Genomic DNA, 24,369 nt, shown 5'->3' with positions numbered 1-24,369 from the left:
CTCCAGGGGGCTCAGAACACCTCTTTGCTAGTGCTGTCACTCATTCTTTTTAATGAAAGACATCCTGAAGGTGATCGCAGAGCCCACAGTGAGTGAATCCTTATGGAAGAAGCCAAGCTCCATACCCAGGTCCCTGACTCAAGTGCTATTTTTGTCATTTGGGACATGGAAGGGAAGGGCCCTGGCATCCTGGGGGTGAGCGGGGAGGCTTTCTGCTTGATGTGAGCACGAAGATGCCTCCAACAAAGTTTCTCTATGAGAAATGAGGGAGTCCCCTCCATTGAAAAATTGGTTTCCAGAAGTAGATCTTTTGGGAGTCTCAAATGAGAAATTTTAAGGCTACCTAGTGGGTGCTGTGTTCCACTTTCCTTTAAGTGTCATGGGATGACACTTTAGCTGGCATCAACAGTGAAATATTTGCAAACTCTAAAAATCTCAAGGTGCCTGTAAGCAGCTCCAACCTGAAGTGTTTGGCCAGCCCAAAATTCCATGGTAGGGACATTTCTCAATAGCTAAGAGAATTTTTTTTCTTATTACAAAGGTATTACATGAGCATTTGAACAACATTAGACATTACAGATACATAGAAAGAAGAAAATTAGAAAAAAAATTGCTTTTGAAGTGCTTAGCAGGGGTTCCTGTCACCTCTCTTAAAGCATTGTGAGTCTCGAACCTGAACTGAACTGAATTCTGCTGAGTAGTCCACAGCCCAAGACAACATGATCCCATCTCAGTTCAATTAGGAGAGTCTCTTAGGTCGAAGCAGAATTTCCAAGAGGGTTAGAGGCTCCTGAAGGAACTTTTGGTTCCCAGTTAAAAACCCGAGGGATCAGACAAGGATCCCAGATGGAAGGAACTGATGTTGCTTTGCAAGCGTGAAGTAAGAGCCTTGATGGGGCTTACTGGGGCTCAACCTTCCAGGGCTCAGGCTGCTGACTGTAATGAAGGAGTGGCCAGGTTCATCCTGTCCTGTGCTGCCTAGGGAATCTTCATTCTGGACTGATTGGGAGCTGGTTCTACGTGGGTCGGCAGGTGAACAGGACCCAGCAAGGGTCCTGGGTCTTACAGGACCCATGGAAGAGGAATTGCAGAGTCCACACCAAGTGGGGAGATGGGCAGGACCATCATCAATCCCCAGGGGTGAGGATGGTGCTCAGATTCTGTGCTGGCAGAATGGACCACCAGGTGAAAGGAAAAGGCCTCTGATCATAAGCTTCAGACAGACCCAGAGTGGCTTTTCGGTCAATAGTTTCTAGAGTAATGAGAGTGGACAAACTCTGATCTCATTTGATGTCTGTGATTTTTAATGTAAAATCCTTATGCCCCTGGGGAAAGCTCTCTCAAGTCCAGTGCCCTTTCAGACAAGGAGGTGACAGAAGATTCAATTCTTATTCATCTTCAGCCTGCAAAGTGCGTTTCGCTCAAGTTTCCACTGCTCTTATCACTCAGACTTCCAGACCAGCAATTGCCCAGTAGTTTATTCTAGACAGAAGGCTATTTTTTGTTTCAAAGGAATGCTATTCAGAAAGATCATCAAAAGGTCATCAGACCTCTTGTTTATTTACTGGTTTTGGAGATCGAGTTTCCTGTTCCTAGATGTGGGGTCTAAAAGAGAGCAGGACTCCCAGTACACCACAAAAAGGATTGAAATTCACCGAGTAGCTTGAAGGGAAAGGGTAGTTTCTCCTTTAAGTGGAATGAAGCAGAATTTAATCCCTTACAGTTCCCGAAGTCTTTTTTTTTTAATTTTTTATTAGCACTGAAGCCCTTCAGAAATGGTCCAAGATCCAAATAATATTCTTATCTGTAGTTTTCTTTGGAAATCATTCAGCAGTAGATATAGATGTCCAAACATGCATTCAGCTCCGTCTTAGGGAGCTATATATGGGGAAGCTGCTGCCAGCTGGTAACACCCACCTCTCCTCTGGCTCCTCTTTCATTCTCCAAGTTGAAAACTTTTTTGGTTCACAGACTTGACCTTAACAATGCCAAGTCCAAGGATGCCAATTCAAATGGTATCTATTTCTCAACAAAGCACACCAGATTGACTTTGATAATTTTTTATCTTGCCACTGAAAATGGGAGCTTGAGTGTGGACTCCTGGGCCGGCAGGATTCTCCAGTCCAAGACTCTAGACACAGCAGCCAAGACAGTGTTTCTCGAAGCCCACTTATCTGAGTGGGGAGCACCTAACTGAAGCATTTAGCCTGTGGTATGAGCTTGCACTTAACAGCATCCAAATGGTTGTTCTTTCTAGTTTCATTAAAGGAGCCGGATCCTTCTCATAAGTTTTCCATTAATGGGATTATAAATTGATATAATTTTAAGTCCAAGAATGCAGAACTGGTATGTGGTAAACATAAACATGTGTTTGGTGTTAGATGTAAACTAGCACAGCCAAAGTGGGCAAGTGTCGTAAACTTCAAACATGAAACAGATGGAAGGTAATTAGAGGCATGAAAGTGATGACAACAGCAGTGAACTGTAGCAATGAAATGAATTGTTAGTTTAGGCAGGAATCGCTGTGGCCCTGGCGGATTTATCACGTTTCTAGCTGCTGTATGAACTTGATGTTACCCTTCTCTAGAAGAATGCAAGAGTTGCTTTTTTTAAATTCCCAGGCAGGAAGTACAACTTGGAAGCATGTGGACCACAGTACTGGTTTTCCACATCTGAAATAAATGGATTGTTTTGCCTATTGCAAGACAATGGGTTCACTAGTTGGTGAACAACTTAAAATTTTTATTTCAACTCATTCTCTAATCTTAGTCGCAAGCTCTTAGACTCTGTCTGGTGATGTTTGGTTGGATCACAGATAGAAGTCTGTGTGACAGGTTCCCTCCAAAAAATGTTGTTCAGTCACTAAGTTGTGTCCAACTCTTTGCAACCCCATGGACTGACTGTAGCATGCCAGGCTTCCCTGTCCTTCACTATCCCCTGGAGTTTGCTCAAACTCCTGTCCATCAAGCTTGTGATGCCATCCAACCATCTCATTCTCTGTCATCCCCTTCTCCTCCTGCCTTCAATCTTTCACAGCATCAGGGTCTTTTTCAATGAGTCAGCTCTTCACATCAGGTGGCCAAAGTATTGGAGCTTTAGCTTCAGCGTCAGTCCTTCCAATGAATATTCAGGGTTGATTTCCTTTAAGATTGACTGGTTTGATCTCCTTGCTATCCAAGGGACTCTCAATAGTCTTCTCCAGCACCAAATTCAAAAGCATCAATTCTTCAGTGCTCAACCTTCTTTATGGTCCAGTTCTCACAATGGCATATTTTAATGGCAAAACTTAGCCCTGGAGCAAGTGTCACAGTTCAGTAAAGCGAAAATGAAAGAAACCCTAACTATCATATTCTGACACCCAGAAAGTAAAATTTTAGTTAGTAGGAATTTGAGAAAGAGTAATGGACTTTTCCTTCAAAGGTATCAACTGAGAAGAACTTTTTTTTTTAAATTGAGCTATTTTCATAATGATGAATCACTGTTAGGCAGCCGAAGGATTATTTTAACAAGTTACTTTTGATTTAGTGGGATCCAAATCAAACCCACTCCAGAGTCACTGGCATGGGCCACATTTGTTTTAAAATTGTTCACGTCACAGCTGATAAAGGGCTTAATTCATGTTTGCATTGACTAATACAAAAATGTGCCCTGTGTCTATCTGTCCAGCTCTTGAAGGAGGACGACTGATGAATGATGAAATGAAGAAGCGCCTCTAGGTGCTGAGGAGCAAGTGAGGGGTGAGTAATATCAAGTCAGCTGGTTATTGGCTGGGCCAAAACCAAGAAAGGCATTGACTTAAATAAACCACCTTTTGTTTCAAAGGGTAGCCTCTTCTGGGGACTTCAAAAACCTGGCTGATGAAGTAGTCCTCATTTCATTTATGAAACCTGGCTTTCGAGGTCAGGCAGCTGTCTTCCCTGAGACTCTTTTCCCCACCTGTAGCCATAACATGATTAAATGCCATTAAATTATGAACACTCTCTATCCTTCCACCATGGACAGGTTCCAACTTCAAAACATTTAAGGTGGTCCTCTCTGGAACGTTTCCTCCTTTTTCTCAGAGGCTCACATCTATCTTTTTAAAATGGTTTATCTTTATTGTTTCTCCTTTTGTCAAAGACTGTCACAGCGAGGGGGTCGAAAGAAAGTTAGAAAAAAAGAGAGAGAGGCTCATACACTTACTGTTATTGGCCTGCTGCTACTGATTTTTAGGAAAGTAAAGTGCTCTGGCCCTCCACTTCTGACTTTGTAAAATGAGGATAGTAATGTTTGTCCTTCCCACCTTCCCAGTTGCTCAAGAACATGATCAACATCAGGGTGCTTTGTCAGCATTATTCTCACTTTGTGTTTATGCTGTTGTCTCTGTCTGGAATGCTCTTCTCTCCTGCTCTACCAGGCCAGCTCTTCTTGAGCCTTTAAGACCCTACGAAGGGATTTCCCTGGTGGTCCAGTGGTTAAGAATCGACCTTGCAATGCAGGGGATGTGGGTTTGATGCCTGGTTGGGGAACTAAGATCCCACATACACTATTGAGCAACTAAGCCAGCATATGGTAACTAGAGAATACATGCGCTGCAGTGGAAGATCCCACGTGATGCAAGCAAGATCCCAAGTGCCACAACTAAGACCCAACACAGCCAAACAAATTACTGAGTATTAAAAAAGAAAGGCCCTACTGAAATTTCCCCTCCACTGCCAAGCTTCTTACTGCACGGGGGCTCCTCTCCTGGACTTTCAGGGCACTCGGTCCCATCTGTCAACCAACCACGTTGTGTTGTCATTGTCTGTTTTGCGTTTGTCTCTGCCTTGGGACTCTGAGCTCCTGGAGCAGATGAAGGTGTCTTATTCTTGCTGTGTCCCCACCTTCAGATGTCATAGCTGCCTTAGTGGATGCTCAAAAAAGTTTGTCTAATTAATGCATAGAGGACATTGTGTGGGCTTCCTTCAATCTATATCTTGAGTGAAGGATTCTAGACCACTGGACTCTAGTAATAACACACAGCCTGCTTTGACTTCCATGCCAGAAGATGGCCAAGGAGTAAATCACCATCAGTGTCAGATTCAGATATTCCTTGGAAGCATACTGTGTTCACACTGCCACTTTCACAGGAGAGGTCAGCTTACTCTTGTATGGAAGTCAGATAATAAATATGAAAGGGCTTTGTAAACATGAGAATCGTGTCTTAAAAGTCTCTGTACCGCCTTCAATGTGGAACACACAGTTAATGATCGATACACATGCATTAAATACCTAGGTCCTTCCTTTTACCATTATTGGTGTGTTGTTTAGTCACTAAGTCTTGTCCAACTCTTTACGGACTATAGTGCACCAGGCTCCTCTGTCCATGGGATTTCCCAGGCAAGAATACTGGAGTGGCTTGCCATTTCCTTCACCAGTTTACCTTTATTTTCAGCCACCAGAACATACGAGGGCAGTACCAAGTGCCTAGCGCTTCCCACTTTCAGCTCTTTCTGCTTTTTTCTCCATGGAAGTCAATGGACTATTAGCATTTCACTTAGTGTGCACAGCCTTGAGTACAAATTTTGGTAAATATTTGTGACTGAAGTTATTGGACTCCCTCCATATCTTAGCCCCCCCCAGATCTAAAAGATTACCATCATGTAAGTAAAAAATGAGGACATTTATTTGAGGGTTTCTAGCACTGGTTCCAATTATTAAAAATGCTGGGAAGCTCTCTTTATTAAAAAAAAATTTTTTTTAACAAAGACTTAAAAAGAAATTTTATTTGTTTATTTTTGTTTTTGCACTGGGTTTTTGTTGCTGTGCGAAGGCTTTCTCTAATTGCAGCAAGCAGGGGCTACTCTCTACTATGATTTTGGAGATTAAGACATACAAATGAAGTACAATTTGTTATTAAAATCTGTGTATGACATACTATGTAAATCTATCTATATGCATATAGACATACACATATCTGTGTGTGTGTGTGTATATATGTATATATATATATATATATGTTGTGAGATATATTAAAAACTCCATGAGTTCCGAGAAGGAAGTTTCTTTGAGGGAAAGAATTAGTTCTTAGGTCTAATAACAGCAGTGTTGTTTGTATGAGGCTTCTCATTTAAAGATGCATAACATTACATATATTTATATATAGAAGATAAAGAGGCAGGATCAGGGAGTGAGAGAAAGATTTAATTATTTTATTCGATTCAAGTATAGTTGATCTACAATGCAAAGTGATTCAGTTATATATTCTTTTTCATATTCTTTTCCATTATGATTCATCCCAGGATATTGAATAAAGTTCCCTGTGCTATATAGTAGGACCTTGTTGTGTATCCATCCTATAGATACTAGTTGGCAATAATGTTTTGATTTAATAGCAGATCATTGAGTCGAATTTCCTGAGTTCTATTTCCATTTCCAAGTGGATGTTGGAATCAACAACATGTTAATCTAACATGATGTTAGATTTTCAAATCTAAGTCCCAATTTTCTTTTCTGTAAAATGTGAACAAGAATAGAATCTTCTTCATAATATTGTCGCAAACACTAAATAAGATACTAAGCAGAAGGCACTGGGCACGTAGCTTAGAGTCGCTGATGCTTACGTGTTAACACTGAATATTTACTGGGGCTCTCTGGTGTGGGCAGTGGTCCAGCCTTGCAGGCATCCTCCCATCTGGTCTTCCCGCAGCCCTGACCAGGGACAGGCTTGTTTCCCAGGTGAACTGACACCAGTGACTGCCTTGCAGGGTGCTGCCGAGGTAAGTAGTGCTTGGTGCATCATTCATGTGCTCATTGAGTGACTTGTGTGAATTATCGAGTTTCACAGCTAAAGGATCTAGAACAAGCTCTGAGCTTAGGGTGAGGGCTGCATCCTGTTTGCTGTGCTTTCACTGGTGCTGTCCCCAGGGGGAGGAGGAAGATCTCCATTGTTGTCTAATGACAGTTTCTCAAGCCAGGGCTGCTGATGCTGGAAGCAGTGTCTGTCTTGTAATTAACCGATTGGCTGCTGAGCTGCGGGTGACTTTGGAAGACCCAGGTGACAGTGGGTGCCTGTGGTCCCAGACTGTGGAATTACACTGAGTCAGGAGCTCAATGGCCTCTCACAGCTACTCATTTTCTCTTAAATTACATGTGACTAGGAATATAATTACCACTCCTTACTCTTCCCCCCCAAAACACTATTTTTCTTTGCTCAGGCAGTACTTTGGGGGAGGAGGGCGGCGGGATAGAATACACTATGGTTGCGTCGGGGGTGGGGAAGGCTGGGGAAGTAAGTGAGGAGAGAAGCTGCCAGGAGGTGGGGTGGGGGATGGAGCCCACCCTTTGTGGCACCAGGACGCTCTGAAGTTCAAAAAAATTCAGGTGCCCGAATGAGCCTCAGAAAACGTCTGTAAAACGCTTTGATTATTGAAATCGTACCTGCCTAGGGTTCGCCCGGATAGCCTGAAATGATACGTGTGCTTACGTTAGAATTAGAAAGCTCGGCTGGAGATCTTTTTTATTTTTGGAATGTCTATCCCTCTAATTACTTTACAGTCCAAATGATTACAAAAAGGAGCAGAGAGCAACAGATGATCCCAAATTGCCGTGTGTAGGGTTGTTTGCGTGGGGCCCTCCCTGTAATGACAGCCGCTCCTGGGAGCTGTTTAGACAAACTCTTAACAGGGGGTCAGCGCTCGAAGCCGCCCGGGCTTCCAAGGCCAGGCTGCTTCTGCCCGGACCGAGCTGTGTTTGGAATTAATGGGTTCAACTTCATTCTGAGCACCGGGGAAGGCTATTTTAGAAAGCAACTTCCCGGGCTGGGACTGGTCGTCACTGATGTGGCAAACTCAGTCTCTGAGCAGAAGGTCTCCAAATAGAACTGGCCCGGCGTCTGGAAGGCACAGCGGGGCCGCCCCTTTCGGGGCGCAACCCCTGTGTCCCCCCCGCCCAGGGTGACGTCCCGCCTCGCCCCGCCCCCATCCTGGCTGGATGGAGGTGTTCTCCATCCACAGCAGCAGCAGGAAGGCGGTGTGGGGGCGGGGGAGGGCGAGATCCCTCCGAAATGTGACAAAGGGAACAGCGCCAGGCTTCTGCCCAACAGCACGACCAAGCGCATCCCTCCCCCAGGTGCGTCCCTCCAAGAACCTCTTCCACGCCGCCCACTCTAGCGCCAGGTATTGGATGCTCCGAGCTCCCGTTCCACGCCTGGCTGTAATGACTGCTCTAGGCTACCCTGCTTGGGGTCAACGTTCACCCCTGCAGAGGAGCCTCTCCTGGGGGGAGGGTCTATAGACAAGCCCACCCAGGAGGGGCTTCCTGAAGAATCTGGGTTATTATTAAAGATAGCTTAGCCCTCACACATTTCCTGGCGTCTCTTAGCGACTGGAAGAGAAATTAGACCGAAGGCATTTTGTCCTTACTTTGACTTCTTAATTAAAAAATATCTTTCTTTGCCTTCGACTCAGGCCAAAATGACCTTCCAATTCTCCCTCTAAATGCTGGGGGATTTTTCAGGGTGTTGAAATCTCTTTACTCTGGTAGCTTGAAAGGCCCCCCACTTCTTGATGACTAAAAGGCCAGACTGGTTCCTTAGTTGCAAAATCTTTAATGTCTCTAACTCCTCCTGGAGGGGTACAGATGAAGTCAATACAATCTGGCCAGAAAATTAATTTTTCAAGTTGATACACTTGGCCACGTTTCAACTAAATCTATAGATTTCCCTTTGATGCTTGGAAAATTAATTTCTTCCCATGTAAAGCAACTTCGTATGTTATTAATTAATTAATTATCAAGGGGAATATTTTTTAAAACTTTTTTTTAATATTGTGTGTAGCCCATTGACCGTGTTGTGATTGTTTCAGGTGGACACCATCCGTACATATACATGTATCCATTCTCCCCTAACCTTCTCTCTTAAGGGGGATTTTTTTTTGGAAGATTTATTTACTTATGGCTGTGCTGGGTTGTCATCACTGCAAGTGGGCTTTCTCTATTTGCAGCAAGTGGGGGCTACTCTCTAGTTGTCGTGCACAGGCTTCTCATTGCCACGGTTTCTCTTGTTGCAGTGCGGGGTCAGTCATTGTGGCACATGGGCTCAGTTGCTCCACAGCATGTGGGATTCTCCCCGACTAGGGACTGAACCCATTTCCCGGTCATTGGCAGCTGGAGTCTTAACCACTGGACTACCAGGGAAGCCCTTAAAGGGTATATTTTGACCTAGCAAACTTAAAACCCACATGAGTGATATGCTCTCTTTATAAGGTACGAACTCCATGCAATATTAATTTTTATTCTCAACATAGATGACACAATACGTGAATCCTTCCACTTTTCTCCATGAAGAATAATGCTTTTGGTAGTTGAGTGGTATCATGAGTTTCAAGAAGAAGTCATATTTAATATTTTAATCTCCTATCTTCCTCATTAATCTTTTTAAAAAGTTGTTTTGTCCGGTTTATGCAAGAGAGATTGGCGAGATTGTTTGGGTGTTTGAAGTGAGGTTCAAAACTACCGGTTGATCGAATCTAGTTTGGTATTTATCTCCACCGGCCTGTGTTGCCAATTTCGACACAAGCCAGAACCTGAATGATTTCTGAGACCTGTAGCAGCTTTTCATACAGTTCTTGTTGATGGACACTGACGGTCTGTCAAAGACACCTGTAATGCTGGGTACAGGTTTTAGCCAAGAAAGAATTTTGCAGTGCTGTGTATTAGATCATTAAATAGTTGGCATAAGAGAAAGTTAAGCTTAGACGATAGTAGCTTTATCTTCTGTGATGAGGCAGAAATTTATTTTACTTTTAAAAAATTATTTTATTATTCTTATTTATTTTTATTTTTTGGCTGTGCAGCTGCATGGAACCAAACCCACACCCCCTGTGTTGGAAGTGTGGAGTCTTAACCACTGGACTACCAGGGAGATCTTGAGGCAGAAATTTAACCAAAGGAATTTGTCTAGATTACTAGACAGTAGAAAATTTGAAACTGAATTTGATGTCTATGTTTGATTTTAAGACCAATAGAGTACAACTGTTTTTCTCTCCTTCTCCTTGTCCAAAACAAAATGAACAACAAAATTGCTTTTAAATGATAGAAAAAGGGCATCTTCCCTAGAGACTCAGTTGGTAAAGAGTCTGCCTGCAATGTAGGAGACTGGAGTTCAATCCCTGGGTCGGGAAGATTCCCTGGAGAAAGAAATGGCAACCCACTCCAGTATTCTTGCCTGGAGAATTCCATGGACAGAGGAGACTGGTGGGCTACAGTCCATGGGATCTCAAAGTGTCGGACACAACTGAGTGAGTCACATTTTCAAGAAAAAGATAGATTAAGACATTAGGTTGGGAGTTTGGGACTTTGGACATTTGAGAATTCTCCAAAACAGACCAAAAGACGCTGTGTCACCTGTTCTGGTCCTATATGGAGAAGCATGTTCCTTCAGTTTTATTGTAGACTTTGAATCAAGAAAAAAAGTTCTTACCCCTGCTTTCTGGGCCTGGCTTTTATCCTCATCTGCATATTTTAGAGGGGGACAAGACTGACCCCTCCCTCTCCCCTCCCCTGCCCCCAGCCCACAGGATTTTGGCATCTTTTTTGCATAAGGAAACAGAATATATTGTGGTAAAAATGGGCTCAGGTAAAACCATCATAGAAAGTAGTTCAGAAGGAAGGTCTGTAAACTGTAACCATTTGCAGGATTTTGGCACCCGAGCAAAGAAAATGCCAGCAAAGATGGTTAGCCCGTTACCAGGTCTGCAGTCAGGCACTGGGGGATAATCGTTACAGGGGCTGCTTCCACGGGAAATGACTCTTCTGGTGCCACATATTGTCGTGAGGGGACCGGTTCACTTTTGTTTTCTCTTCCCAGGGCAGCACAATCTTACAAAGATATGTGGAAATCTTGACCGCAGAGCAGTTTCAGAAATAATGAAACAATAAGCAAGAATCTGGTATTAATAATCTGTGGGTTTTAAATTTTATGCCATTAGAAGATGTAAGGATTAGTAATTTCATGTAGCCTACAGAGTAGAACAGGCCTCAGGACATATAGATCAGTGATTCATGTGGCGTTTTACTGTCCATCCGTAAATACTCTGCACATGGGTCGGGTTCCTGGCACTCACTGGTTGGAAGATGATAATGCCTCATTAATTTAAACCTCCCAAAGCCAGATTTGGGGATGAATCAGGTTGAAAAGACGTGGGGCTGAAGCTGACGTTTGCATATTTGACAACCTTTGCTAAGAAAGCGGATGAGCTGCCGGTCGTGGAGGGGAGGGTGATCAAAAAGGACACATACACACAGGTTTTGAGAAACACCAAAAACGGATACAGGATGGCGAGACTGCGTGTGATTTATATCACCTTGACATCAGAACGGGTTTCCCGCAGGCCTCGATGGAGCAACTTTTTATTAACCTACAGGAGGTTCTAGAAAAGACATGAGAGCTGTGCCTTTTGTATTGAATAATTGTTCTTCACAGCGTCTACATTATCAAACATCCCCCCCCCCCCCACTCATTCATCTTTCATAAAGGTCACAAGTGGGATAAAACTATTTGAAGAGATGTTTTCATAAAGGTGACCAAGGTAACTGGCTCTGCTGTCTGGTTCAGGAGAGAAGGGGAAGGACTTTCTTTCCACAAGCAGATCAATTGCTTCAGCCAGACATGTGCTGGACACAGATCTCCATCTGTTAGGGGGACAGTTTGCCAGCCTTTCTATCCACTATTGAGGAGGACGAGGATGATCAATGTGGCTGGGATGTTCTGGATCTTGTCCTTTGATAAATGCATCCAAAAGTCAGCCAGGCATGTTCTATGACCCAATCAGCGAGAGGAGGGAAGGAGTGCCTAGGCCTTGACATCTCAGGATACATCACTTGCTGGCCTGGTGGCCCGTCTTAGCCATTTGTCATTGTGCTTGTTCATATTCTCAAGCAATGTAAGTGCCTTGGTGGAAAGTTGTTACAGAAACACACACAGGCTTATGTGCTTTCAATTTGAGGCTGGGGACCACGAGGCCACTGCCTGTGAAATATAAGCTCTCAGCAAAGCACACAGAAGGTGGGAACTCTATTTCTAGCAACACTTGTGAAACTCTGAACAAACCTCTCTTCCCTCCCCTTGCCTCAGTGGGACTCCAAAATGCTTCTCAATTAATAACAATCAATTTTACTTTTTTTTTAAAAAAAAATTGAATTTATTAATTTATGTAATTTTGGCTGTGCTGGGTCTTCATTGCTATATGCCCAGGCTTTCTCTGGTTGTGGCAAGCAGGGGCTGCCCTCTGGTTGCAGTGGGCTTCTCATTGGGGTGGCTTCTCTTGTGGAGCTCGGGTTCTAGGGCACACGGGCTCTAGCATTCTGGCTAAGTGGCCGGTGCTCGGGCTGAGTTGCCCCTTGGAATGTGGAATCTTCTTGGATTAGGGATCAAACCTGTGTCCTCTGCACTGGCAGCCAGTTTCTTAGCCACTGGACCACCAGGGAAGTCCTCGATCTTACATTTTTTGCTAGCCATGGCAGCATTTCAAGGAGAAGAATCTTGTCCTAGTGTAAATCCATGTGAATCTTTTCAGTGAATTAACTGTGCAAATTTCTGCTCCGCTAGAGAAATAAATACTTCTTTAAAAATTTACCTTGCCCAATATTCTAACCTTATGCCAACATAGCAGTAACACCTGCCAAACAGAAAACTCCTGATAATCCAGGATTAAATAACACAATATTATTTTTTTTGGAGCCCAGTGGAATAGTCCAGAGGACCCATGATAACAGGGATTTGGTGGGTGGGCAGACTCTGCAGAAGATCACATTAGAACAACAGTCTGTGTTTACAAAAAGGGGATGCTACACAATTTAAATGAGCAAAATTCAGACTGGAACATTCGAATACCTTGTATTTGAAAAGAGCACTGCAGCCTATGAGATATTTTTATACATAAAAACTTGTGTGACCGTCTTCCCCATCTGTGATGATTTCTGGGTGGGTATAATTAACCCCTTCTGATGGCTGAGAAAACCAAGGTTCAGAAATATTAAGTGATTCAGCTGGTAGGTAGGAGAAATGGGCTCACAAATCTAGGTATCTTAATTATGACTTCAACACAATTTTGACTACATTTCTAATAATAGGGAAAATTTTGGATGAATTGGTTTTGCTCTGTTTCCAGTTAAGACCAGTTTGAACAAACTCTGGGAGGCAGTGGAGGACAGGGGAGCCTGACATGCTGCAGTCCATGAGGTCACAAAGAGTTGGTCATAACTTGGTAGCTGAACAATAAGAACAGCAAGAACAACAATAAAGACCTTCAGAAATAAAATCTGTATTACATGCTACTAAGATCCTGCATGCTGCAACTAAGACCCAGTGCAGCCAAATTAAAAAAAAATCTTTATCATAGAATGAAACATGGAGTCAGCCTACAAGGATGCTTCTCCGGGGGGGGGGTTGGGGGGGCGGGGAGGGCTTTTCCTTTAAAGAACCTCCAGAATGTTATCTGCCTCAAGAAAGAACATCTCTAATGTATGTGTGTATAAAAAACAAAAGAAGAGGAAAAGGAAAGAGAATAGCCCAAGAAAAGAAAAGAGAGGCCCAAGGCAAGGCAAGGTGGTGGAGAGCAGAGGGCGGGGTTTGGGAGCCTGGCCCCTTGTGAGTGGTCCCTGGGCTGCCAGCTGGAGAGCCTGAGGGGGTCGCCCTGTTCAGGAAAGAGGGTCTGAAGCATGCCAGATTGTAGGGGACTTCTAAGAATGTGGGTTTTGAGTCAAAATAGAAACTTTTCCTTACATTCTGACTCACAAGGGATTAGAACGTAGTGGATGGATTAGGCAAAAATGCTTCAGTTAAGAATTTAATCCTGTTAGGCAAGAGTAAGTCACTTTTCTTAAAGACTGTCTTGCCAAAGAGCAGAAAGAAAAAGGTGCCTCCACAGTTTGGGAGATAATTGTTTCTGAAGCGCTGACTGCCTAAAGCCTCCGAAAGCCTGGTTCCCTCCAGTTTGCATGACTTTCTCCTCTAAAGAGAACAATGGATGTTGTCCTGGGGTGTGAGCTGGGCTAGTGCAGGGCCTCCCAGCTGGGTTGTGCCTGATTATTGTCTGGGTCTGGGGGAGGTGCTGGGATACTGGGAAGAGGTGGGGCTTGGTGGGGGTGGACGGGAGTGGTAAGGAGGGACTCTGGTTGCCTGTTCCTGTGGTCAGAGTTCAAATATGCAGCTGAATCAGACAGAATAAAACCAAATGGTTAAACTGATTGTTACTCTGTAGACTGTCTCGATTCAAAATCTTCTAGCCTCTTATTTTGAACTGTGGTGCTGGAGAAGACTCTTGAGAGTCCCTTGGACAGCAAGGAGATCCAACCAGTCCATCCTAAAGGAAATCAACCCTGAATATTCATTGGAAGGACTGATGCTGAAGCTCCAATACTTTGGCCACCTGATGAAAAGAGCTGACTCTTTGGAAAAGACCCTGATGCTGGGAAAGACTGAGGGCAAGAGGAGAAGGGGGCGACAGAGGATGAGATGGTTGGATGGCATCCCCGACTCAGTGGACATGAGATTGAGCAAACTCCAGGAGATAGTGAGGGACAGGGAGGCCTGGTGTGCTGCAGTTCATGGGATTGCAAAGAGTTGGACATGACTTAGTGACTGAACAACAACAACAAGCCTCTTATTGCTTTTAAAGACTCTTCTTAAAGGATGAGAACTTTGCATGGGATCTGGATTATTCTGTTGTATTTAACGTGGGTGAAGGAGTGGATAGATTATTAGCATGAAGGAGCCAGTGGAACCTGTATTCCTTTCCTTCCTTCCTTTCTTTTTTTCAGTTTAAACAGCAAAATTTATTCCTCAGAGTTCTGGAGGCAGGAACCCGTATTTCTCGAGTGACTTTTAACATCAGAAAACCCCAGAAATTTGTATAAACACTGTGGCTGTAACTCTTGTATGGCTTGTGGGATCTCCTACAGCAAGAAACCTGTCAACAGATTTCAGAGAAAAGCCAATCCATCTTTAAATCCAGAGAAATGCTGGAGACTGAGTGAGTCTCCTGTGATTTGCTGGGCCCCATGCTGAATCCTGGACTTCCCTGGTGGCTCAGACTGTAAAGAATCTGCCTGCAATGCAGGAGACCCAGGTTTGATCCCTGGGTCAGGAATATCCCCTAAAGAAGGGGATGGCAACCCTCTCCAGTATTCTTGCCTGGAGAATCCCATGGACAGGGGAGCCTGGCGGGCTACAGTCCATGAGGTCACAAAGAGTCAGACACAATTGAGCGACTGACACTTTAACATCGAATCCTAGAGTTTTGCACAAGCTCTGAGATTTGATGCCTTTTTCCAAGCTGTTCAGAATCTGGTAGCAGAGACAGGATAGATGATTCTGCTTCTACTGGCCACAAAGGCCATATCTGACACCAGTTTATAAAGACAGTTCAAGGTGAATAACCAAATGTAATCAGGCCAAAAGACATATCCCCTTTTGTCAGGTTGTCCTGTTATACTAGAGATGATTTTCCTTCGCATCTACTACTGTGGGAAACATACATTATGATTACTACTCACTTGGGGTTGGTGTGAATTTTATATGTCAGTTTGACTGGGCTAAGGGACGCCCAGAGAGCTGGGTGTGTCTGTGAGAGTGTTTGCAGAAGAGATTAGCGTTTTAATCTGAAGACTGAGTAAAGAAGATTGTTCTCACCAATGTGGGTGGGCCTCACCCCATCCATGGAGGGCCTGAATAGGACAGAAGGACGAAGGAAGGGCGAACTGCCTCCCTGCTTGAGCTGAGACATCCATCTCCTTGGCTCTCAGAAGCTCTCTGGGTTTGGACTGAAACTACTATAGCTGCTTTCCTGGGCCTCCAGAGTGTAGACGGAAGATCCTGAGGCTTCCCAAGTTCCCTATGGGCCTGACCAAATCCCTCATAGTAAATCTCTTTCTATGAACCTATTTATATTTTATTTGTTTTTCTGGAGGACCCTGATATATATAATATACTTAGTTAACAGGAGGTGGATGTTGCAAATAGAGAGACTGGTTAGAATGACAATCATCCAGGTTAAGAGACGAAGATGGTGGCCCAGCAGGGCTGTGATGGAGGTGGTGGGAAGTGGTCGGATTCTCATATATTCTGAAGGTAGAAAAGAAATGATTTCCTGATGGACTGGATATTGGTGTGAGAGAAAGAAAGAAGTGGATGTAAGCTGGGCTGGCCACCCCATGCAATGGGGCCTCAAGATAACATTGCCGTGACAGGTTTCTGCTGGCAAGCTGAAGTGATAACAGCATGGTGTTTAAGAATAAGATAGGACTGTCTCTTCTCTTATTATGGGCCTACTTCAAGGGAGCTAAGACAGGCTGGGGTCCCAGTTCTACTACTATCCTATCCTATCCTATCCTATCCTATCCTATCCTATCCTATCCTATCCTATCCTATCCTATCCTATCATCTATCAACTATCTGTCTATCTATCTACCTATCTCATCTATCTCTAACTAGGGCTTCCCTGGTAGCTCAGCTGGTTAAGAATCCACCTGCAATGCAGGAGACCTGGGTTCAATCCTTGGGTTGGGAAGATCCCCTGGAGACAGGAACGGCTACCCACTCCAGTCTTCTGGTCTGGAGAATTCCATGAACTCTATAGTACATGGGGTCACAAAAAGTCAAATATGACTGAGCAACTTTCACTCACTGTCATCTATCTACCTATCTCTCTTGATATCATAATAATTTAAGTTTTGAATATGCAATCCATTCATACCCAACAGGCATAGAAAAAAGGGAATTTTTTCCATAGCTGATCATAGGACCAGCTCCTTTTGTATTTACCAGTACAATGATTTTTTTTCTTTTAAATTTATTTCTTACTTTATCTTTACTAATTCCTTTTGTCTGCTTTCCCCTGAGTTTGATGCTTTAATCATTTCTTCCCCCTTGTATTTAAGGCTATACGTTTCCCTCTGAGCCCTGCTTTGCATGTGCTCTGTGGGTTTCTGATGGCTTCATGAAAGGTCTTTAGATTCACTCCATGGCCTCTTGTCTAGACATCAGCCTGTCACCATGGTGCTGGGTCAGGATGGTGCTGAAGTCTCACAAACCCAGGGTGAATCTCAGCCTGGGTTGATAAGAGACGGAGGCTCATTTGTGATTCATTTCCTCTGACCCTCCTGAAGCATCCTCGGAGACACTGTTATCCTGTACTCTGTGTTATCAGGCGTTGGTTGGTGCTTTCAAGGCCATCAGGCATATTTGAATGGTTTCAAAGTATAAAGGGAAGAGATCTATTTTCCTTCAAGGAGTCTCCCTATTTCTATGGGGCAAATAGGTAGATGGACAGAAGAATTCTGTCTGACACCACCCAACACTTATGGGACAGTCAACAGCCCAAGTCCCAATGAATTGGGGGTGTGGCTCCCACTTGCCCCCACCCATAGGCAGTGCCCATACATCTTGCACCTACATTATTTCATTTAAGCTTCAAGACAATTTTGCAAGGTAGTAATTTCTATCCTCAGGGCTTCCCAGATGTCTCAGTGGTAACAAATTCTCCTGCAATACAGGAGACTTTGGTTTGATCTCTGGGTGAGAAAAATTCTCTGGAGAAGGAAATGGCAGCCCATTCCAGTATCCTTGCTGGGAAATCTCATGGACAGAGGAGCCTGGTGGGCTACAGTCCATGGGGTTGCAAAGAGTCAGATTGGACTGAACTACTAAACACTTGATTTCTATCCCCATTTTATGTACAAACTCAGATTCTCAGCAAGGTAAAATACCTTACCTGACTTTTCACAGAGACGGGATTCAATTTCAGATCTGCCTTTGAGTCTAGACCTCTTACACTATACTAAGTTACCTGTTCAAAAGTTTCAGTTTTTCCCCTTTATTTATGTAATTGTGCCAGGAAATGTTGAATCCTTTATAAATTATTTTTGAAGATAGTAAAAATTTAGCCATTTAAGCACCAACAATTTGAAAATCATTATAGATATAAATATCTCTAGATTGTGTTTTCTACCTTCTTAAACAAAGCACGCTGAACAGATTTTGGATTTTGCTTGGTGATTCACATCATCTTTATGAAGAATAATTATTATGTAATGTCATAATATAGGGAGTTTCAGTATCTTGCCCTGGGCTAGACAGCTGTTATGTTGGGAAGCCATTCAGGCAGTCTGGCTCCAGAGACCATGTTCTTAGCAACCACGCTGTGATGCCTCACCGAGGACTTAGAAGAGCCAGACATCACCACGGACTGGATGTGACTTGTCCCAGTGGGGTTGGTTGCTCCCATAAAGAGAAAGGTAGCAAGACCTGAATTCTGGCAGAGAGTAATCAGAGCAGAGGGAGAGACAAAGGTCTACCTTGCTGACATTTCAAACCAGAAAAATGCCAGGTCATAGCCCAAGTCCAGAAAGTAGTAGGGCAGAATTTGAGATTTATTTTATTAAAAAACACAACATGGGTATCAAGGAATCTATGGCTAGGAGCCTGTGATCAAGTCATAGGTAAGTGTTTCATGGGAGGACTGAGAAAAAGCACCCCTCTAACCTGCTCAAGCACGCCTCTAACCTGAAACCACTGAGACACTTGGAGTAGCAGATGGGGCCTCACTAGACCTATATTAAATGCTAAGTTAGAAGCCGTGGATCATCAAGAGAAGTAAATGGACCTGAAAAGTAATCCCCCAAATTCCACATTCTTACCCGACAGTCGTGTGGGCAAGGACCAGGTGAGAGAGTGTGGAGGAGCAGGTTGCTGCTGGTACCTGCAGTCCAGGTCACTTCTGGGGGAGAAAAGGGTGATGCTGAGCCAAGCACACCTAGCACGGTTCTTCTCAGAAGTCACTACACCTTCTCTTGGACAGAGAGGGTAAGAGGTGGAGAGAGGCCAGAGATCACACGAAAGTCTCTTCACATGGGAGGAAACAGTGGAAGTCCCTCGGAGGCTACTGCAGGTAGATTCTAATCTACTTTAATTGTGTATCCTTCAACTTTTCAGCCGTATCATGTTCAGCTAGAATTGATAGTATGTGTCTACCCTATCCTGATGGTTGTGGTCCGGAAATGCTGGCAGAAGAGATAGGAAGCAAACCTGGATTTCAAAGATGTGTTGGATTTAAGTAAGAAGAGAGAAAGTGAAAGCGTTAGTTGCTCAGCTGTGTCTGATTCTTTTCGACACCATGGGCTATAGCCCACCAGCCTCCTCTCTCCATGGAATTCTCCAGGCAAGAATACTGGAGTGGGTAGCCATACCCTTCTCCAGGGGATCTTCCCGACCCAGAGATCGAACCTGGGTCTCCTGCATTGCAGGCAGATTCTTTACCATCCAAGCCACCAGGGAAACCCCAAGAGGAGAAAGCAAGCATGTTATTCCAGGCAGAAGCCGGAATGTGAGGCTCCAGGATGTGAGCCGGTGCATTGTAAGGGACAAACATGTGAGCTGACTGGTTTGAAGAGGTTTCGGAAAGGTATGTTTGTACAAGCCATGGCTGCTGAAGAGGCAGGTTCCCCAAGGTCCTGTGTGGAATCAGTCCTAGAATTGAGCTTTCTTTCCCCAAAAAAACCAAAACCAACCAAACAAAAACAACCTACAGATGTATAAATGCACTACATGTCCATGTTTGTCATCTACTTGTTTAAAGAGTCACATCCAGGTTTTCCCTGGTAGCTCAGTGGTAAATTCTTCTGCCAATGCAGGAGATATGGGTTTGATCCCTGGTCCGGGAAGATTCCACATTCTGTGGAGGAACTAAGCCCGTGCACCACAGCTACTGAGCCTGTGCTCCAGAGCCTGGGAGCCGCCACTGCTGAAGCCTGCACGCCCTAGAGCTCGTGCTCTGCAACAAGAGAATCCATCGCAGTAAGAAGCCTGCACACAGCAAGTAGAGAGTAGCCCCTGCTCGTCACAACTCGAGAAAAGACCACACAACAGTGAAGACAAACACAGCCAAGAATGAATAAATAAAATTATTAAAAAAAAGAGTCACATCTATTTTCTACTCTCCCATTACTGTGCTCTGTATCACAGGGAGCTGCATTTTCCAGGTTTCCTTAGGTGACATCCGGCTGGTGTGGCCAATAGGAGGCACTGGCATGGGTTTGGAAGGAAGGAGCTGAAAAAAACCAGGATATTTTCTGTTCTTCCTCTACTCCAGATGGCACCTCCAGCAGGGATCATCTCTTCCAGGCTCTCACCTGTGAATGTCCCTTCTGCCAGGTGGCCCCAGATTCTGGGCTCTCATCACATCACCTCCTTCTCACCAACCCCTTGCTTGCCTCACTGTCTTCTGGGTCCCCAGACTCTCCAACAGTTGTGTAAGCACTTCTCTGTATTAAACCCTCAGTTTGAAATGTCTAGAATAGTTTCCATGTTCTTGGTTGAACCCGGACTGATCCACCACTCCCCCTCCTGCTCACCTTCAACAAGATTTATGACATTATGACAGACCCAAGCTTTATTTCCTGGTGCAGAGCTTCCAAGCAAGGTGAGGAAGGGCACATGGAGCTTGCTCCTTAGAATTACTGCTTTGATAACAGTGGAAAAGGTGGTAGATGCTGAGTCTAGAGGAGATAGACCTTGTCTGAAGACAATTGTAAGAGTCCAGAGACAGGCGATGAGGCTGGCAGTCAGGGAGCTGCAGTGCAGGTGTCAAGGATGGATGAACCTGAAAGACACTAAGAGGCTAAAAGAGGCAAGGCCAGGTCCCTGATGATGTGTTGGTCCTAAATAGATGATAGGGGAGCCCTAGGTGACAGGACAGAGGGAGAGCTCTTGGCTAAGCTTGAAGACCCAGGAAGAGGTGTATTCAATTTGGCGGCATGTTGTCTTCGGGGGGCGGAGGGAGGGCACCCTGTTCTGGTGCTCAGGGAGGCAGGAGAGACTTATCAGCAGAGATGCTGTGTGAAGCCATGGCTGTAGGTGAAGGCTTTCGTGGTGTGAGTAGAAAAGGGCTCAAGACAGAATATGAAGAGTGTCAGCATGGCAAGGGGAGGCAGAGGACTGAGTCTGAGCCGCCAGAGAGCTCAGGGGAGAATCAGGGAAGAGTACCCCTCATAGAAACCAAGAGGGGAGCAAGTTCCAAGAAGCAAACAGTCACTGCTGCCAAACGCCACGCAGATGTCAAGTGGGATTAGTCAATGGAATGTGAGGATGAGCACAGATGCAGGTAGATGGCAGATGTGGGGGCTGGAGATTAAGTCTGTGCCTGACGGTTCAACAGATCCACTTGACAGTCAGCATCTATTACACAAAATAGGACTGGTCTAATGGAAAAGAGAGAGTCAGTCTTGGGCTGTCTTTCTGCTCTCTGCTCCTCTCTCTTGCATACTCAGCCCCGGGGCCCATCGAAAGACCCCAGGAGTTAGACCCAGGCTGCAGAGAACTCTACAAGTCCTAATGGATGGACCCAAAGCTATTTGGCTACAAAACATGGTCTCCCTTCCTGCTATTGGGCTCTTTGTTAATTTGGGGGCTTCGACCCCAAATTACCAGTCTGTACCAGTTCTGAGAGTCATTCTGACTTTAATTTTCAATGTCCTATGGCAGCCTGGCTGGACATGGGCCTGCCCAGCTGACAGCACCTCCTGGTGCACCCGAGAAGATGCTGCCGATGTCTAGGCAGACACACCACTGTTCCCTGGTGTCACTGCTGGGAGATGGTTTTCCAGATTGTTTGACAGCCAACATTGTGGGCTCACATTCTTCTGGGTGAGGCAGGGTGTGGTGGCAGCTGGGGGGGTTTCTGAGGGGCCAGGAAATGAACAGAGCAGCAAGCAGTCTCCTGGCCTTGAGTCATGGCCACTGTCTGAAAGGAGCCCCTTTCCCTCCAAATCACTCCTTGGTCCACTAGCAGAGCTGCCATGATGCAGAGTTGAGCCCATTTGATGGGTGAAGGGTTCACTCCGGGGTCATGACTTGGTGGGTTGAGGTCATGTCCGCAGGAAACTCCTGAGAGCCTGTGGTCAATGTAGTCAGGGGGATCCTTGCTGGCTGCACACTGGCTCCCCAGGAACCCTGACCACCCTGGGTACCCCCGCTGCCCCACCACATCCCTCCTGTCCCTGAACTGTGAGTCTGTGGTCTGAGACAGGCATAGGCATCAGCGTTTTAGAAAACCTGCCCCAGTGACTCTGATGTGCAGTGTGAGTGGAAAATCACTGAGTTCCTGACAATTCCTCTGGGCTCCTAACAAGCAGAAACCTCTGGGCACTGTGTGTGTGTGTGGGTGTGTTTGATTCATGCCTTGTGGCCTGATTACTGGTTGAGATGAGCTGCTCTGATAGATGATTTAGGGGACGTGGAGGGGGGTGATTTCTTGTCAGGATGGAGGTGGATGGGCCGCTGTAGGAGCAGGTAGGTGGCACCAGGGTATGTGGAGGAGACGCAGCTGGCAGGGGGGCCTTGTAGAACAGCTCTGAGACCTTGTGAGTTTCTCGTGGGGCCACAGTTATCAAACTGTGCATCCAACTCAGAGATGCCCTGGGCCCAGGAAGGGAAAGCTGACACTTGATGCTAAGGTTAGACACGGCTCCCCTCCTCCCGCCTCTTAGACAGGGCCACTGTGTCACTGGGGACCTTGGCTTCCAGGATAGGAAGGGAGGGAAGACCACAGAACAACCGTGGCCGGAAGGAAAGGTACAAGAGGAATAGGTCATGAACCTGAGCCTGGACTATAAGAGCTGGCCAGGACCTGATGGATCATCCCACCCAACTCTCCCATCTGTCAAATGCTGGCGTCATTGATAATTCCCTGGAAAATCACCAGCAGGTAAATGAAAGAGGAAAAACAAAAAAGAATGAAATAAAATAAACCAGAGACTCCCAGACTCCGAGAGTGGGCAGACTCTGTGACAGAAGGTAAGTTCAGTGTAAAATCAGGTTTTGACAGTAGTTCTTTCTTAACCACTTCGAAAAGTGAGATGGGATGGGGTAGGAGGTAGGAGGGAGGTTCAAGAGGGAGGGGACATGTGTACCTATGGATGATTCATGTTGATGATGTGATGGCAGAAATCATCATAATATTGTAAAGCAATTATCTGTCAGTTAAAAATAAATAAATTTTTTAAAGATTATATCTGATTAAAGTCTGAAAGAGGCAACATCCACTCTTGGAGGTCATTCCTTACCCCATGTGGCTGGCTGGTTCTGCATTTGGGCTTCGGGGCTGTATAGAATCATTCAGTCACTGAACTGAGCACCTGCTCCATACCAGGCTCCAGTCTAGATACTGTCACAGTGGTGCATGTGACAAGCGGTGATGATCCTGGTCAGCAAGGAATGTGGAGTCTACAGGGTGAGACAGTAGCAAACACTTCTCCAACAGTATTGTTCAGTCTCAGTTGTGTCCGACTCCTTGTGACCCAATGGACTACAGCACTCCAGGCTTTCCTGTCCTTCACTGTCTGCTTGAGCTTGCACAAACTCATGTCCATTGAGTCGGTGATGCCATCCAACCATCTCATCCTCTGTTGGCCCTAAATGTGGTGCTGGAGAAAGTGATGTTGGAGGTGGCTGGGGAGGGTGGTGTGCACAGAGGATGGGTGGGGCTGCTCCTTAAATAAGATGGGGGAGGGGCTGACTAGTAGCGGGACATTCTGAGTGAAGACCTGAAGGATGGAGAGAACAAACCCGAGAGCAGTTCAAATAGTGAGAGTAGCAGAGGCAACAGCAGGTGAACAGCCCCGAGCCTGCTCGATATTCACCATATGTGGCTGGAGACACAGGAGGAAGGGGAGATCAGTGGCAGGGAAGGTCTTTGTGGCTGAAGAGAGCCTGACATCAAAGACGCTGTATTAACCTTACCCAAAGAGGGGTCTGGCTTTGCCGTTGAATCCTGGGAGCTGATGATCTAGGTTGAATGTGTTTTCAGACCTTGGTCTTGGTCACACCAATGGTCCAATAATGTAACTTAGGATGGCAGCTTCATTTCCTGAGGGGGTGGTGACTAAACCCAGCCTTGTGGACAGTCAATCATGTCTATGTGGTTGAGCGCCAATAACAACTCAGGACCCTAAGCTTTGAGTGAGCTTCCCTGGGTGACAGTACTCGATCTGTGAGGTCACAATGTCCACAACTCCACTGGGAGGGATGACTGGCAGCTTTGTGCGTTTAATTGTCTTCACCTCTCTCCATTCCCCTCTTCTCTTGGCTGATTTAATCTGTTTTGAAGCTGATAAAATCGCTGTCATAAATTGTAAAGGTGAACATAACAGCTGTCAGTGGGTTCCATGAGTCCTTCTAACAAATCACCCAACCTGAGGGTGGTCTAGAGTGTGCCCCTATGACTGGACAGACCTAGGTTGATTTTTGTGGATTTTGGCTTTTGTTCCATGTGAACTGGGGTCCGTGGAAGGCTTTTGAGCAGAGGAGTGACATGATCTGAACTATGTTTTAATGAGACTACAATACAGGCTGCTCTG

General features: G+C 45.2%; 1 long non-coding RNA gene across 1 annotated transcript in view; it reads left to right on the top strand.

Moving 5' to 3' along the window:
* The first annotated feature begins 6,607 nt into the window (after window positions 1-6,607).
* The window catches only part of LOC110137061 (uncharacterized), a 58,764-nt gene continuing 41,002 nt past the window's right edge, over window positions 6,608-24,369 (top strand). Inside the window, exon 1 of the long non-coding RNA XR_011489251.1 lies at window positions 6,608-6,737. This is a non-coding gene — a long non-coding RNA (uncharacterized lncRNA). The remainder of the gene's footprint in view (window positions 6,738-24,369) is intronic.

This window comes from Odocoileus virginianus, chromosome 9 (assembly GCF_023699985.2).
Source record: "Odocoileus virginianus isolate 20LAN1187 ecotype Illinois chromosome 9, Ovbor_1.2, whole genome shotgun sequence".
Lineage (NCBI taxonomy): Eukaryota > Metazoa > Chordata > Mammalia > Artiodactyla > Cervidae > Odocoileus > Odocoileus virginianus.
This window is presented reverse-complemented; position numbering and strand designations above follow the sequence as displayed.